The sequence below is a fragment of the Neoarius graeffei genome, chromosome 5, assembly GCF_027579695.1.
Source record: "Neoarius graeffei isolate fNeoGra1 chromosome 5, fNeoGra1.pri, whole genome shotgun sequence".
NCBI lineage: Eukaryota > Metazoa > Chordata > Actinopteri > Siluriformes > Ariidae > Neoarius > Neoarius graeffei.
The window spans coordinates 47,330,828-47,342,921 of record NC_083573.1 but is presented as its reverse complement, the minus strand read 5'-3'; the positions used below and the strand labels follow the sequence as shown (position 1 = coordinate 47,342,921).

The following is a 12,094-nucleotide window of genomic DNA, read 5'->3' as shown; positions in this document are numbered from 1 at the left end:
GAAATACCGCAAATTTGCGCAGTTATCGGCTGCTCGAACAGTTCTGCTAAGGCTGGAGTCAGATTGTTTAGTTTACCCACTGTTAAAATGTGAGAAAGACCCCAAATGGAAGATCTAACTCATAGACAACAGAGACAGTGGCTTGCAAATCTGAACAGATCGGACATAAAAGAGACCAGCTACAAATATGTACGAGTATGTGCAGATCATTTCGTAAAGGGTAAGTTTATATTTCTACCATTTATGTGAACCATAGACAAAATATATATAAAGATGCGACATACTGTAAGTGATATACAGTGCTGAGCGTAAATGAGTACACCCCCTTTGAAAAGTAACATTTTAAACAATATCTCAATGAACACAAACAATTTCCAAAATGTTGACAAGACAAAGTTTAATATATCTGTTTAACTTATAACGTGAAAGTAAGGTTAATAATATAAACTTAGATTACACATTTTCCAGTTTTACTCAAATTAGGGTGGTGCAAAAATGAGTACACCCCACAACAAAAAGTACTCCATCTAGTACTTTGTATGGCCTCCATGATTTTTAATGACAGCACCAAGTCTTCTAGGCATGGAATGAACAAGTTGGTGACATTTTGCAACATCAATCTTTTTCCATTCTTCAACAATGACCTCTTTTAGTGACTGGATGCTGGATGGAGAGTGATGCTCAACTTGTCTCTTCAGAATTCCCCATAGGTGTTCGATTGGGTTCAGATCAGGAGACATACTTGGCCACTGAATCACTTTCACCCTGTTCTTCTTCAGAAATCCAACAGTGGCCTTAGATGTGTGTTTATTCATGTTGGAAAAGTGCACGATGACCAAGGGCATAGAGTGATGGTAACATCTTCTCTTTCAGTATAGAGCAATACATCTGTGAATTCATGATGCCATCAATGAAATGCAGCTCCCCGACACCAGCAGCACTCATGCAGCCCCACATAAGGGGGGTATAGAGTATAGAGTCCCAGTAGCCTTCATCTTTGTCAGCATGGGCCCTGGCAAACTCTAGGCGGGCTTTTTTGTGCCTGGGCTTTAGGAGAGGCTTCTTTCGTGGACGGCATCCATGCATGCCATTCCTCTGCAGTGTACGCCGTATTGTGTCACGGGAAATAGTCACCCCAGTTTGGCTTTCTACTTCTTTAGATAACTGCAGTGAACTTGCATGCCGATTTTCTTCAACCCTTCTCATCAGAAGACCCTCCTGTCGAGGTGTTAACTTCCGTGGACGACCTGGACATCTCTGTGAGATGGTTGCAGTTCCATCTTTCTTAAATTTTTGTACCACTTTTGCTACAGTATTCTGACTGATAAGTAAAGCTTTGCTGATCTTCTCGTAGCCTTCACCTTTGTGGTGTAAAGAAATAATTTTCTTTGGGGAATTCTGAAGAGACAAGTTGAGCATCACTCTCCATCCAGCATCCAGTCACTAAAAGAGGTCATTGTTGAAGAACGGAAAAAGATTGATGTTGCAAAATGTCACCAACTTGTTCATTCCATGCCTAGAAGACTTGGTGTTGTCATTAAAAATCATGGAGGCCATACAAAGTACTAGATGGAGTAGTTTTTGTTGTGGGGTGTACTCATTTTTGCACAACCCTAATTTGAGTAAAACTGGAAAATGTGTAATCTAAGTTTATATTATTAACCTTACTTTCACGTTATAAGTTAAACAGATGTTATATTAAACTTTGTCTTGTCAACATTTTGGAAATTGTGTTCATTGAGATATTGTTTAAAATGTAGGTAGTTGAGCTCGGTAAAATGTTGCCTTAGAAGACATCAATAATTAGGGTTTTTTTTTGGTTTGTGTAACATTTGCCCACATCAGGAACCTACTAGATCCTTACAGTAAACTTGCACTAAAGTTTTGGATGCTTTCATCTGCTTCCCAGTGACGAAGCTAGTAGTTAACACCAGGTAATTCACGATATCTGTGTAATTCACACTTGGCCACATCCATACATCGTCTTCATACTCTACATCATTGCTGTACGGATCCACCCCTGAACATTCTTTTATCTTTTCCCTGTACCTGACCTTGTTATTATTACTCAATTCATGATATATTTGCGAAAAATTACAGTTCGCCAGTGTACTCTCCTCGGTCGCCATGGATGCTATCCCGCAAAGATGGCGGACACAACAAAATCTGAGAGCATCATGGGAGATTCATGACGTAAGTGCAAGCGGTCTATACTCAAAGTACACTACATTCACATTTGGTGCTATGCATGCTGTTGAAGAGGCCACCCCATTGTAGCCAAAAAGATACCAAGTGATACTTCAACTGTCCTCCAAAGGGGTGTCTAAAAATAGCTATACAGTTGCCAAATGATTTGCTCATTACTCATTTTCTCTGGAGCTATGAGTCGGAGCTATGAGTCACATCTGCCCTCAGTAGCAAATGTGATTCATGTCAGCACATTCTCCTGTGCTACTGGTAATGGGAATATTAAAGCAGTTACACAAGAGGGTTAGAGGCTCCTAGACTTTCAAAAGATTTTTAATGAAGGAGTATTTTCTTTCTCTGCTTGGGATAACAAGTTACAAGCTAAAACAATGTATATTTTGAGGAAAACACATTTGATTTGTGATAATGATGAACACGTCTCAGCAATACATACCTTAAAATTCTTTTTGATGCAAATGTATTTCTTATACAAACAGTGGGTTTCTCCAAGCATGCCTTAAATACATTCTGCCTTGTTGTTGAAGGTGCTCCCAGAGGATTGTGTTGAATCTAGTTTTTTAATCCAGCGCTTAGTGGGCCTGCCATTTCCCTACTAACAATGTGAGAGGAAAATTTCAAATCAAGAGAATTGTCCTCAGACCATGTATTATCTAATAATTTCCTGTCTTTGTCTTTTTTTTTGACACAGCTTAATAAAGCAGCAGTAATAATTCAGAATTAATCCATTTTCTCTGTGTAAATGCTGATAGCATGGTTTAAAATGATGTTTTTGTGACGTTAAGGTCATTTAAAGCTTGGATAGGTTAAGTAGTAAAGAAAATGCTAGGTAAATCTAGTGCACTAGTTAATGAATGTCAAGGTCACCTGACTTGGCATTCAAACCTCTATGTGTCATCCACACCAGTGATGTCGTCATTCAGGTCTGGCATTGTGAGTTGGTGTGAATCTGTTGGTGTAAGCACACCGGAATGACGACATCAAGGACCTTCTTCACACCTCTTTCACTGCAAAAAAAACAACATCTTAGCAAGTGAAAATATCTTGAATATGGTCAAATGCATCTAGTATTTCATATTACTTACCGTAAACCAAATATGAGATTATTAAACCTATTTCTAGACTGTTTTTTACTAATTTGAAGCTTGAAATAGTCTTGTTCCATTGGCAGATAAGATGAGAATAAGCATTTATTTCTAGAAAGAAGCAAAATTATTTGCTAATAGAATAAGAAAATGTAAAGCTTAAAATCTATCCATCCATTATCTGTAACTGCTTATCCTGTACAGGGTTCCTGGCAAGCTGGAGCCTATCCCAGCTGACTATGGGCGAGAGGCGGGGTACACCCTGGACAAGTTGCCAGATCATCACAGGGCTGACACATAGACACAGACAACCATTCACACTCACATTCACACCTACGGTCGATTTAGAACCACCAGTTAGCCTAACCTGCATGTCTTTGGACTGTGGGGGAAACCGGAGCACCCGGAGGAAACCCACGCGGACACGGGGAGAACATGCAAACTCCACACAGAAAGGCCCTCGTCGGCTGCTGGGCTCGAACCCGGACCTTCTTGCTGTGAGGTGACAGTGCTAACCACTACGCCGCCGTAAAGCTTAAAATGAGTAAAGAAAAAGGTTAAATAATCTTTTTATTGTAATCTTATAACATAAAATATAAGATAAATTTGACGATATTCAAGATATCTTCACATGCCAAGATGTCTTTTTTTTTTTTTGCAGTGTTCAAACTAGTTGTCTTTTCTGTCCAAGATGTAGAGCACTGTAATAACCTGCTGTTTTTCTTTAGAGGTTGGATGCCGAGGAACAACTCTCTTTTTTCGGCTTCAGAACTGGACATCTCTCTGCAGGATGTCTCGAACTCTTCTCTCTTCCCCCCCGCTAGCTGATTGGGAGGCTCCCACATTCACTCGGGCAGCACAGTTCCGAGTTGGTGCCACGTTGGTGCTCTTCTTGTTTGCAGCCGTCAGTAACCTGGCACTTCTCATCAGTGTGTGCCACGGACGGGGACGACGCCTGGCCTCCCACCTGCGGCCCCTCATTACGAGCCTGGCTGCAGCAGATCTGGTGATGACATTCATCGTGATGCCACTCGACATGGTGTGGAATGTGACGGTGCAGTGGCACGGTGGTGATGGTCTTTGCAAGTTTCTTAGCTTCCTTAAGTTGTTTGCCATGCAGGCCTCTGCATTCATCCTGGTGGTGATCAGTCTTGACCGCCATCATGCCATCCTGCACCCCCTCGACACCATTAACGCACATCGGCGTAACAAGAGAATGCTGGTGCTGGCATGGAGTCTCAGCTTGCTCCTCGCCTCACCACAGGTAGGTTACAGCACCTCACACATAAAAATGAAGTGAAACTCTGTTGTGCTGTTTTCTTCATGGTGTACAAGTACCTGTTGTACACTATGCTAATACTATCACTGTTTTCTGTGCTTGTTTTCACAACAGTACCTCTGTTTTGACCTAAGTGGTCCATTAAGACCTCTGTGATACTAGGTAATTTGCAGATATTGAGTAGTTTAATTAGACTGAGTTAAAGTGGACCTTTTCCCAATTCACTTAGACAGACTGCTTACCTAATGGATAGAGATTATCTAGGTTATCTAAATTGGGACAGTTAGGAAGAAGGTGAGTCAATATTTGACGACAAAGTCCAGTGAATTTTGATGTGGTCCTCTTACTTTTAATGTTCTTTCATTAATGAGATATGAAGTGAACCCAACCTGAATATTGCTGCTTCCATAGAGTTCAGAACAGTAGTTATTTTCCAGATTAAAAAACTGTGTACAATCAAGACATATTAAGCTCCTTTTATCAGAGAATGTGTTAAAGGCCTGGGACAATTTCCTTGAATAAGTAGCTCATCTTCCCACATGCATAAGTGCATACATCTATTTTTGTGGCTACTGCCTCATAGAAGCAAAGCGAGGCAGGAGCCACTATGTCATCGTGTTGTAAGAACGTAAGAATGATTGTAACAATAGCGCATTATGCATACACATAAGCATTACAGTCACCAGAACGGTGAATCGTGATCTCGCGATACGAACAGTTGATCTCGCATTATCAAAGGTACACAAGAACAAGTGGCGAAGCCACTATGGCATCGTGTTGTAAGAATGTAAGAATGAGTGTAACAATAGCGAAACTTCGCAACCAGTCAGCACTTATCCTGATCAAGTTCGATTACCCGTTCTACTTTCTGATAAACTTCGGAACCAATCAGAACCAGAAACGAAATAAGAGAAACTTCGTTATAACTTTGTAGTATCAGAAGATAATCGGTACATAAAAAGATAAACGAAATTCACCTCATTGTTCGCCAAGGCTACTGATTCGATATCAAGTAAGTGGTGTTTATTTTAAGAAAACTTACCTTTTGATTATCACAGCTTTTGTTTGGGGTCTTCTGAAAGGTCAAATGAAAGGTTTTGTAAGTTTTTTTTTTTTTTTTTTTTTTAGCTTTTTGGAAGATATATTGAGAAGCCGATATCAAACTTCTCCTATTCCCTTTAATTTTTTTAATTTATTTTTTTTTAATTTTAGAGTCTTTACACTACACTTGTGAAACAAAATGTGCTTATTAGTACTAAATAATGCTTCTAAGACAATTCATGAACAAGTGCTTTCTTACTATTTTGAAAATAGATCTAGTTCACAGTAATGTATTTTGAACAAAACACAGTAAACAAAATTGGTAACCCAAATACTCCAAGCCCTGATGCTGCTCGCAGCTTGGTGATGCTTTCAAGAGATGAGGCGAGTAGAATTGATGCTATATGTACTGTATGGACATGGGATCAGAAAACAATTTTATTTATAAGCAGTAGCCACATGTACCCAAAGGGTACCTATTTTTACTTATGCTGTGTTCTGCATAGTGAGCAAGAATATTCTGTGGGTGATTTTCCACAGCAGGAATGAGCTCTGTTTTGGTGCTGGCCAAACACCATGAAAGGGGTCATTTTTAACCCAACATTATGCTCATTACTGAATGTGCGAGTCAATCCACTTGCAGTGGGCCTCTGTCAGGTCTTATGCCACCCTCTCACACACACACACACACACACACACACACACACACACACACACACACACACACACACACACACAGAGATCTCATTACTATACAACCTGTGCAATTTATATACATCAGGTATAAGAGGAGTCTGCTGATAAGCCATAAGGTTATTGGAGTCATAATTGCTTTGGCTTTTGTCTGCCCCAAAAATTGGCTCAGAGGTTCATATGAGAACCCCAGTATGAAAATTGTAGCAGTAATGAGGAAGGTTCAAAGCATATTACTGATGCATGCCACAAACATTGCCCTAAAATATGGGGCATACTGTTATAGGAAAATAATATGCCTTTTCTAGAATTAAAATCGTGGACAATGTTTTATTTATTAAAAGAACATCACACTTTTTTTTATCTGTTTATAGTTACATTTAATGTTGTGCAAGAGCCATGAAACAAGAAAAATCCTATGACCTCTTAGAACGGCTATAAACAGTTGAACTACTGAAGATGGATATATGAACAGCACTGTGATATAAAGGGTAATAATAGATTCATAGCATGAATTTTGACATCTGTATGACATCAAACTTGTGTACCCAAAGCACAATAAAAATAAATAAATAAATAAATAAACCCACAAAAAAAGGAAGAAAAAAAAAGAACCCGCTTAACAGTATATCTATGATCAGCACTACCCAAAATTGTCCACTGCATCACAAAGCAGGAAATAAATGGACTGGGGTTAAAAAAAAAAAGTACAGGCTTCAGGTTCTTCCTTCCTAATCTAATATACACCTTTTGCAGCAGGATTGGGGGGAAGGGGGGATATCACATCAACACAGTGATGCAGCAGGAAATAACAGAATTAGGATAGAGCAAGTAGTTTGTGTAAAAAGGTACCGGGGTATTATTCAGTGACGGTCCACACACACAGGGTAAGGTAGAAAACTGTTATAAGAACCTGCTATTAATTCAATCGGAAAATGAGATAATACCAATTATTCTGTCCACATTCACTGGATATGAGCAGTCGCACGCTCCAATTGGCTACTCTACTACTAGGATATCAGCTCATATAATACGAAAACCAAACCCCACAAAATACAAAAAAAAAGTAACAAAATATGGGATAAAAGTACAACCCCGATTCCAAAAAAGTTGGGACAAAGTACAAATTGTAAATAAAAACGGAATGCAATAATTTACAAATCTCAAAAACTGATATTATATTCACAATAGAACATAGACTACATATCAAATGTCGAAAGTGAGACATTTTGAAATTTCATGCCAAATATTGGCTCATTTGAAATTTCATGACAGCAACACATCTCAAAAAAGTTGGGACAGGGGCAATAAGACGCTGGAAAAGTTAAAGGTACAAAAAAAGAACAGCTGGAGGACCAAATTGCAACTCATTAGGTCAATTGGCAATAGGTCATTAACATGACTGGGTATAAAAAGAGCATCTTGGAGTGGCAGCGGCTCTCAGAAGTAAAGATGGGAAGAGGATCACCAATCCCCCTAATTCTGCGCCAACAAATAGTTAATATCAGAAAGGAGTTCGACAGTGTAAAATTGCAAAGAGTTTGAACATATCATCATCTACAGTGCATAATATCATCAAAAGATTCAGAGAATCTGGAAGAATCTCTGTGCGTAAGGGTCAAGGCCGGAAAACCATACTGGGTGCCCGTGATCTTCGGGCCCTTAGACGGCACTGCATCACATACAGGCATGCTTCTGTATTGGAAATCACAAAATGGGCTCAGGAATATTTCCAGAGAACATTATCTGTGAACACAATTCACCTTGCCATCCGCCATTGCCAGCTAAAACTCTATAGTTCAAAGAAGAAGCCGTATCTAAACATGATCCAGAAGCGCAGACGTCTTCTCTGGGCCAAGGCTCATTTAAAATGGACTGTGGCAAAGTGGAAAACTGTTCTGTGGTCAGACGAATCAAAATTTGAAGTTCTTTATGGAAATCAGGGACGCCGTGTCATTCGGACTAAAGAGGAGAAGGACGACCCAAGTTGTCATCAGCGCTTGCTTCAGAAGCCTGCATCTCTGATGGTATGGGGTTGCATTAGTGCGTGTGGCATGGGCAGCTTACACATCTGGAAAGACACCATCAATGCTGAAAGGTATATCCAGGTTCTAGAGCAGCATATGCTCCCATCCAGATGAAGTCTCTTTCAGGGAAGACCTTGCATTTTCCAACATGACAATGCCAAACCACATACTGCATCAATTACAGCATCATGGCTGCGTAGAAGAAGGGTCCGGGTACTGAACTGGCCAGCCTGCAGTCCAGATCTTTCACCCATAGAAAACATTTGGCTCATCATAAAATGGAAGATACGACAAAAAAGACCTAAGACAGTTGAGCAACTAGAATTCTACATTAGACAAGAATGGGCTAACATTCCTATCCCTAAACTTGAGCAACTTGTCTCCTCAGTCCCCAGACGTTTACAGACTGTTGTAAAGAGAAAAGGGGATGTCTCACAGTGGTAAACATGGCCTTGTCCCAACTTTTTTGAGATGTGTTGTTGTCATGAAATTTAAAATCACCTAATTTTTCTCTTTAAATGATACATTTTCTCAGTTTAAATATTTGATATGTCATCTATGTTCTATTCTGAATAAAATATGGAATTTTGAAACTTCCACATCATTGCATTCCGTTTTTATTTACAATTTGTACTTTGTCCCAACTTTTTTGGAATCGGGGTTGTATTTGATGGTAAGAACATATCTTTTTTTCTCAATAATTATAGCATTTTTCACAAATTGCTGCTGTCATTTCATCAGTTTAACAAACTGATGAAATGACAGCAGCAATTTGTGAAAAATGTTAACATTCTAAATGGAAATTATTTTGTCGGACGTTTTGTTTTTATTTATTGAATTTGCAAAAAATAAAAATGCCCCGTTTCTCAAAATCCAGTGAATGTGGATGGAATAAAACAATTGTTCCACTCACTCTCATCGTACATGGCTTATAGCGCACTCGGCGCTACGTGCTCCGTCGGCTATCAGCTCATGTACGACTTGATTTCATGGAATAACTGTTAAATGGAAACGTTTAAAATGACATCTGTATTGGTTGGTTTTGTGGATTTTTGAAATGTTTTACTGTGACTGTAAATACAGTTTGCACTCAAAGCTTTGTCTCTTCTTCAGTTATTTATCTTCAGAGCAATCAAAGCTGAAAAAGTGGATTTCACTCAATGTGTGACCCACGGGAGTTTCCACGAGCAGTGGCAGGAGACAGTCTACAACATGTTCCACTTTGTCACACTTTATGTTATCCCGCTGCTTGTCATGAGCTGCTGTTACACCCGTATCCTCATTGAGATCAACAGACAGGAGCACAAAAATAAAGGTAATTGCAGTCACTTTTATACTGAAGTACCTCAGATTATTTTCAGTAGCTTTTATTTTCTTTTTCACCAACTCGGGTATTCAATTAGGTCTTTGTAAGTAACAAGTAGATTTATTGGTAATAGTATTACGCTAAGTTAGCTCAGTGCAGGTTTGGTGGAGTGAATGTAGTTGTTGTACATCTCAATGACTTTTAGCAGTGCAAACTATTTTTGTTCTGCACACGCACAGTCCTCAGTGTTTTGCATCCATTTTTATTCAGTAGTACACTGTGTTTCTTTAGCTATCCATATGTTAACCATGTTAAAAGTAGACGGCCTTTTGATTTCATAAAATCAGTGAAATTTAGTTCCCTCTGAAATTTGGTCATTGTAATATGTTTATTTCTGTAATATCTAAAAAAAAAACCCCAAAAAACAAACCCAAACAAAAAACCCCAACCATTCTGTGGCTGGGAAGTTATTTAATTTGAGGGGATTCCCGAGCAAATAATGTGCATGAAATCGCTCGCTTCGTGCAGTCAAGCAGACAGAGGAAGTCCGTGTGCGCATGCGCAGATTTACCACTTCCTTTTTCTTCTTCTTCTTTTGGGTTTTACGGCAGCTGGCACCCAGTGTTGCATTACTGCCATCTACAGGTTTACCTTTGACCGTGCACTGACAGTTACATCATTCTGTCGCTAAACGAACAACTGATCACACCAAGGTGCTCGCTGACCGCTGATATTTATTAGTTTGGTCCTGTGTTTTCTTTTCTTTGCAACATAACGTCTTTTCTTTTCGCTTTCCGTTACTGTTGTCGGTCTTTCACGTTTCATTCGCGTCCTCCATTGTTCCCTCCTGTTTCAAATTTGTATCCCACAATGACTTGTGCGAACTGGGAAAGCCCACCACATGATGCATGACGTAGTATCTTGTATTGTGTCATGGTGAAGCAAGAAAAAATAGCGGAGAATTTAGGGCCATGTGGCCCTAAATTCATTAATTGTTCTATTTAAAAAATAAAAATAATAATAAAATTGGAAGTCTGTAATTTGAATTCAGGAGCTTTTGGTCCACTAAACAAAAATAATTGGGTGTCAGGGAAAATTATTTTTATGACCTACACTTGAAAAATCTGAAAGGCAGTACAGCTTTAAGCCAAATACATGATAAATGGAATAAAACATTAAGTATGTGTGTAGCTGTAGTACTTGGGGATAAAAATAATCTCTTTGATGCAGATAAAGAAAAAGCCTGCTGAAGAAGCACTTGCTGTTACATAATTAGGCCTGTGTCTCAGACTGTAAAGTAAGCACATTAACATTGCATAGTGCAGTGTGTTTTCCCAGATCAGACACCCTCATTATTTAACTTTATATTCAGGGTCCTATGTGATACTAACATCTATTAATATTTAATCCAATTTTAATGCAGAATTCAAGTTATTCCTCATTTAGGTTCCATATATAGTATTTCAACTGACATAGTCTGCTTGCTCTGTGCAGCAGGGGAGTCATGTCTCCGGCGCAGCCGAACCGATATGATCCCTAAAGCGAAAATGAAGACACTGAAGATGACCATAATCATCGTCCTGTCATTCATAGTCTGCTGGACTCCATATTACCTGCTGGGGATCTGGTACTGGTTCCAACCAGAGATGCTGAAGGTCACTCCTGAGTATGTCCACCACCTTCTGTTTGTCTTTGGTAACCTGAATACCTGCTGTGACCCAGTAATCTACGGCCTGTACACTCCCTCTTTTCGTGCTGATCTTGCGCGCTGCTGGGGCTGCCGTTCAACCAGCGACTCTCCTCGATCTCTGGAACGACTGTCCGCCCGACACGGGCCTCACAGCGCAGAGCAGGAGTCCGATCCTGCCAGCGTGAAAGGGGCTGAGGGCTAAAAATTGTATATATACACACCTGAGAGGTAACCTTCCAAATCACTCCACATGCCCTCAAGCAGACATGCAGACGTTAAACCAGATAACACCGTGCACTGAGGGTGGATTACAAGGGAAGCAGTGTTTTTGTTCAGCAATGTAATGTAATGAAATGCCCTTTTAAAAGTGTATAATATCAGTATGGAAACGGTATTATCTTATAAACTGCTCTTACATTGCATGCGTTGCAGCAAATACATCAGCATTATAGCTGATTTCTGTGATGCTGCCAGATGCACAGCTGGTACTGTGAACTTTAGCAATAGTGTACCTTTTACAAAAGCAGTGAGTGACATTTGCTGCACGTCTGTTTCCATGCTACTCTTTAAAGAACAAATCTTACATCATTTCATAGTTGCATAATTGTTCAATTAAGTTTAATAACCTTATAGAGCCTGTACAGAGACCATAGCGACTGATTCACAGGGATAAGCTGTGTTTAAAGGAGAACTGAAGGCAAAATTTTTATCAAAATTATATTTCTCATTTTATTAAATATAGGAATGCATTTATTTTTGACAGCTGTT

General features: G+C 39.4%; 1 pseudogene; it reads left to right on the top strand.

The window, feature by feature from the left end:
- Window positions 1–4,025: 4,025 nt before the first annotated feature.
- Window positions 4,026–11,528, top strand: LOC132886014 (gonadotropin-releasing hormone II receptor-like; annotated as a pseudogene).
- The last annotated feature ends 566 nt before the right edge of the window (window positions 11,529–12,094 follow it).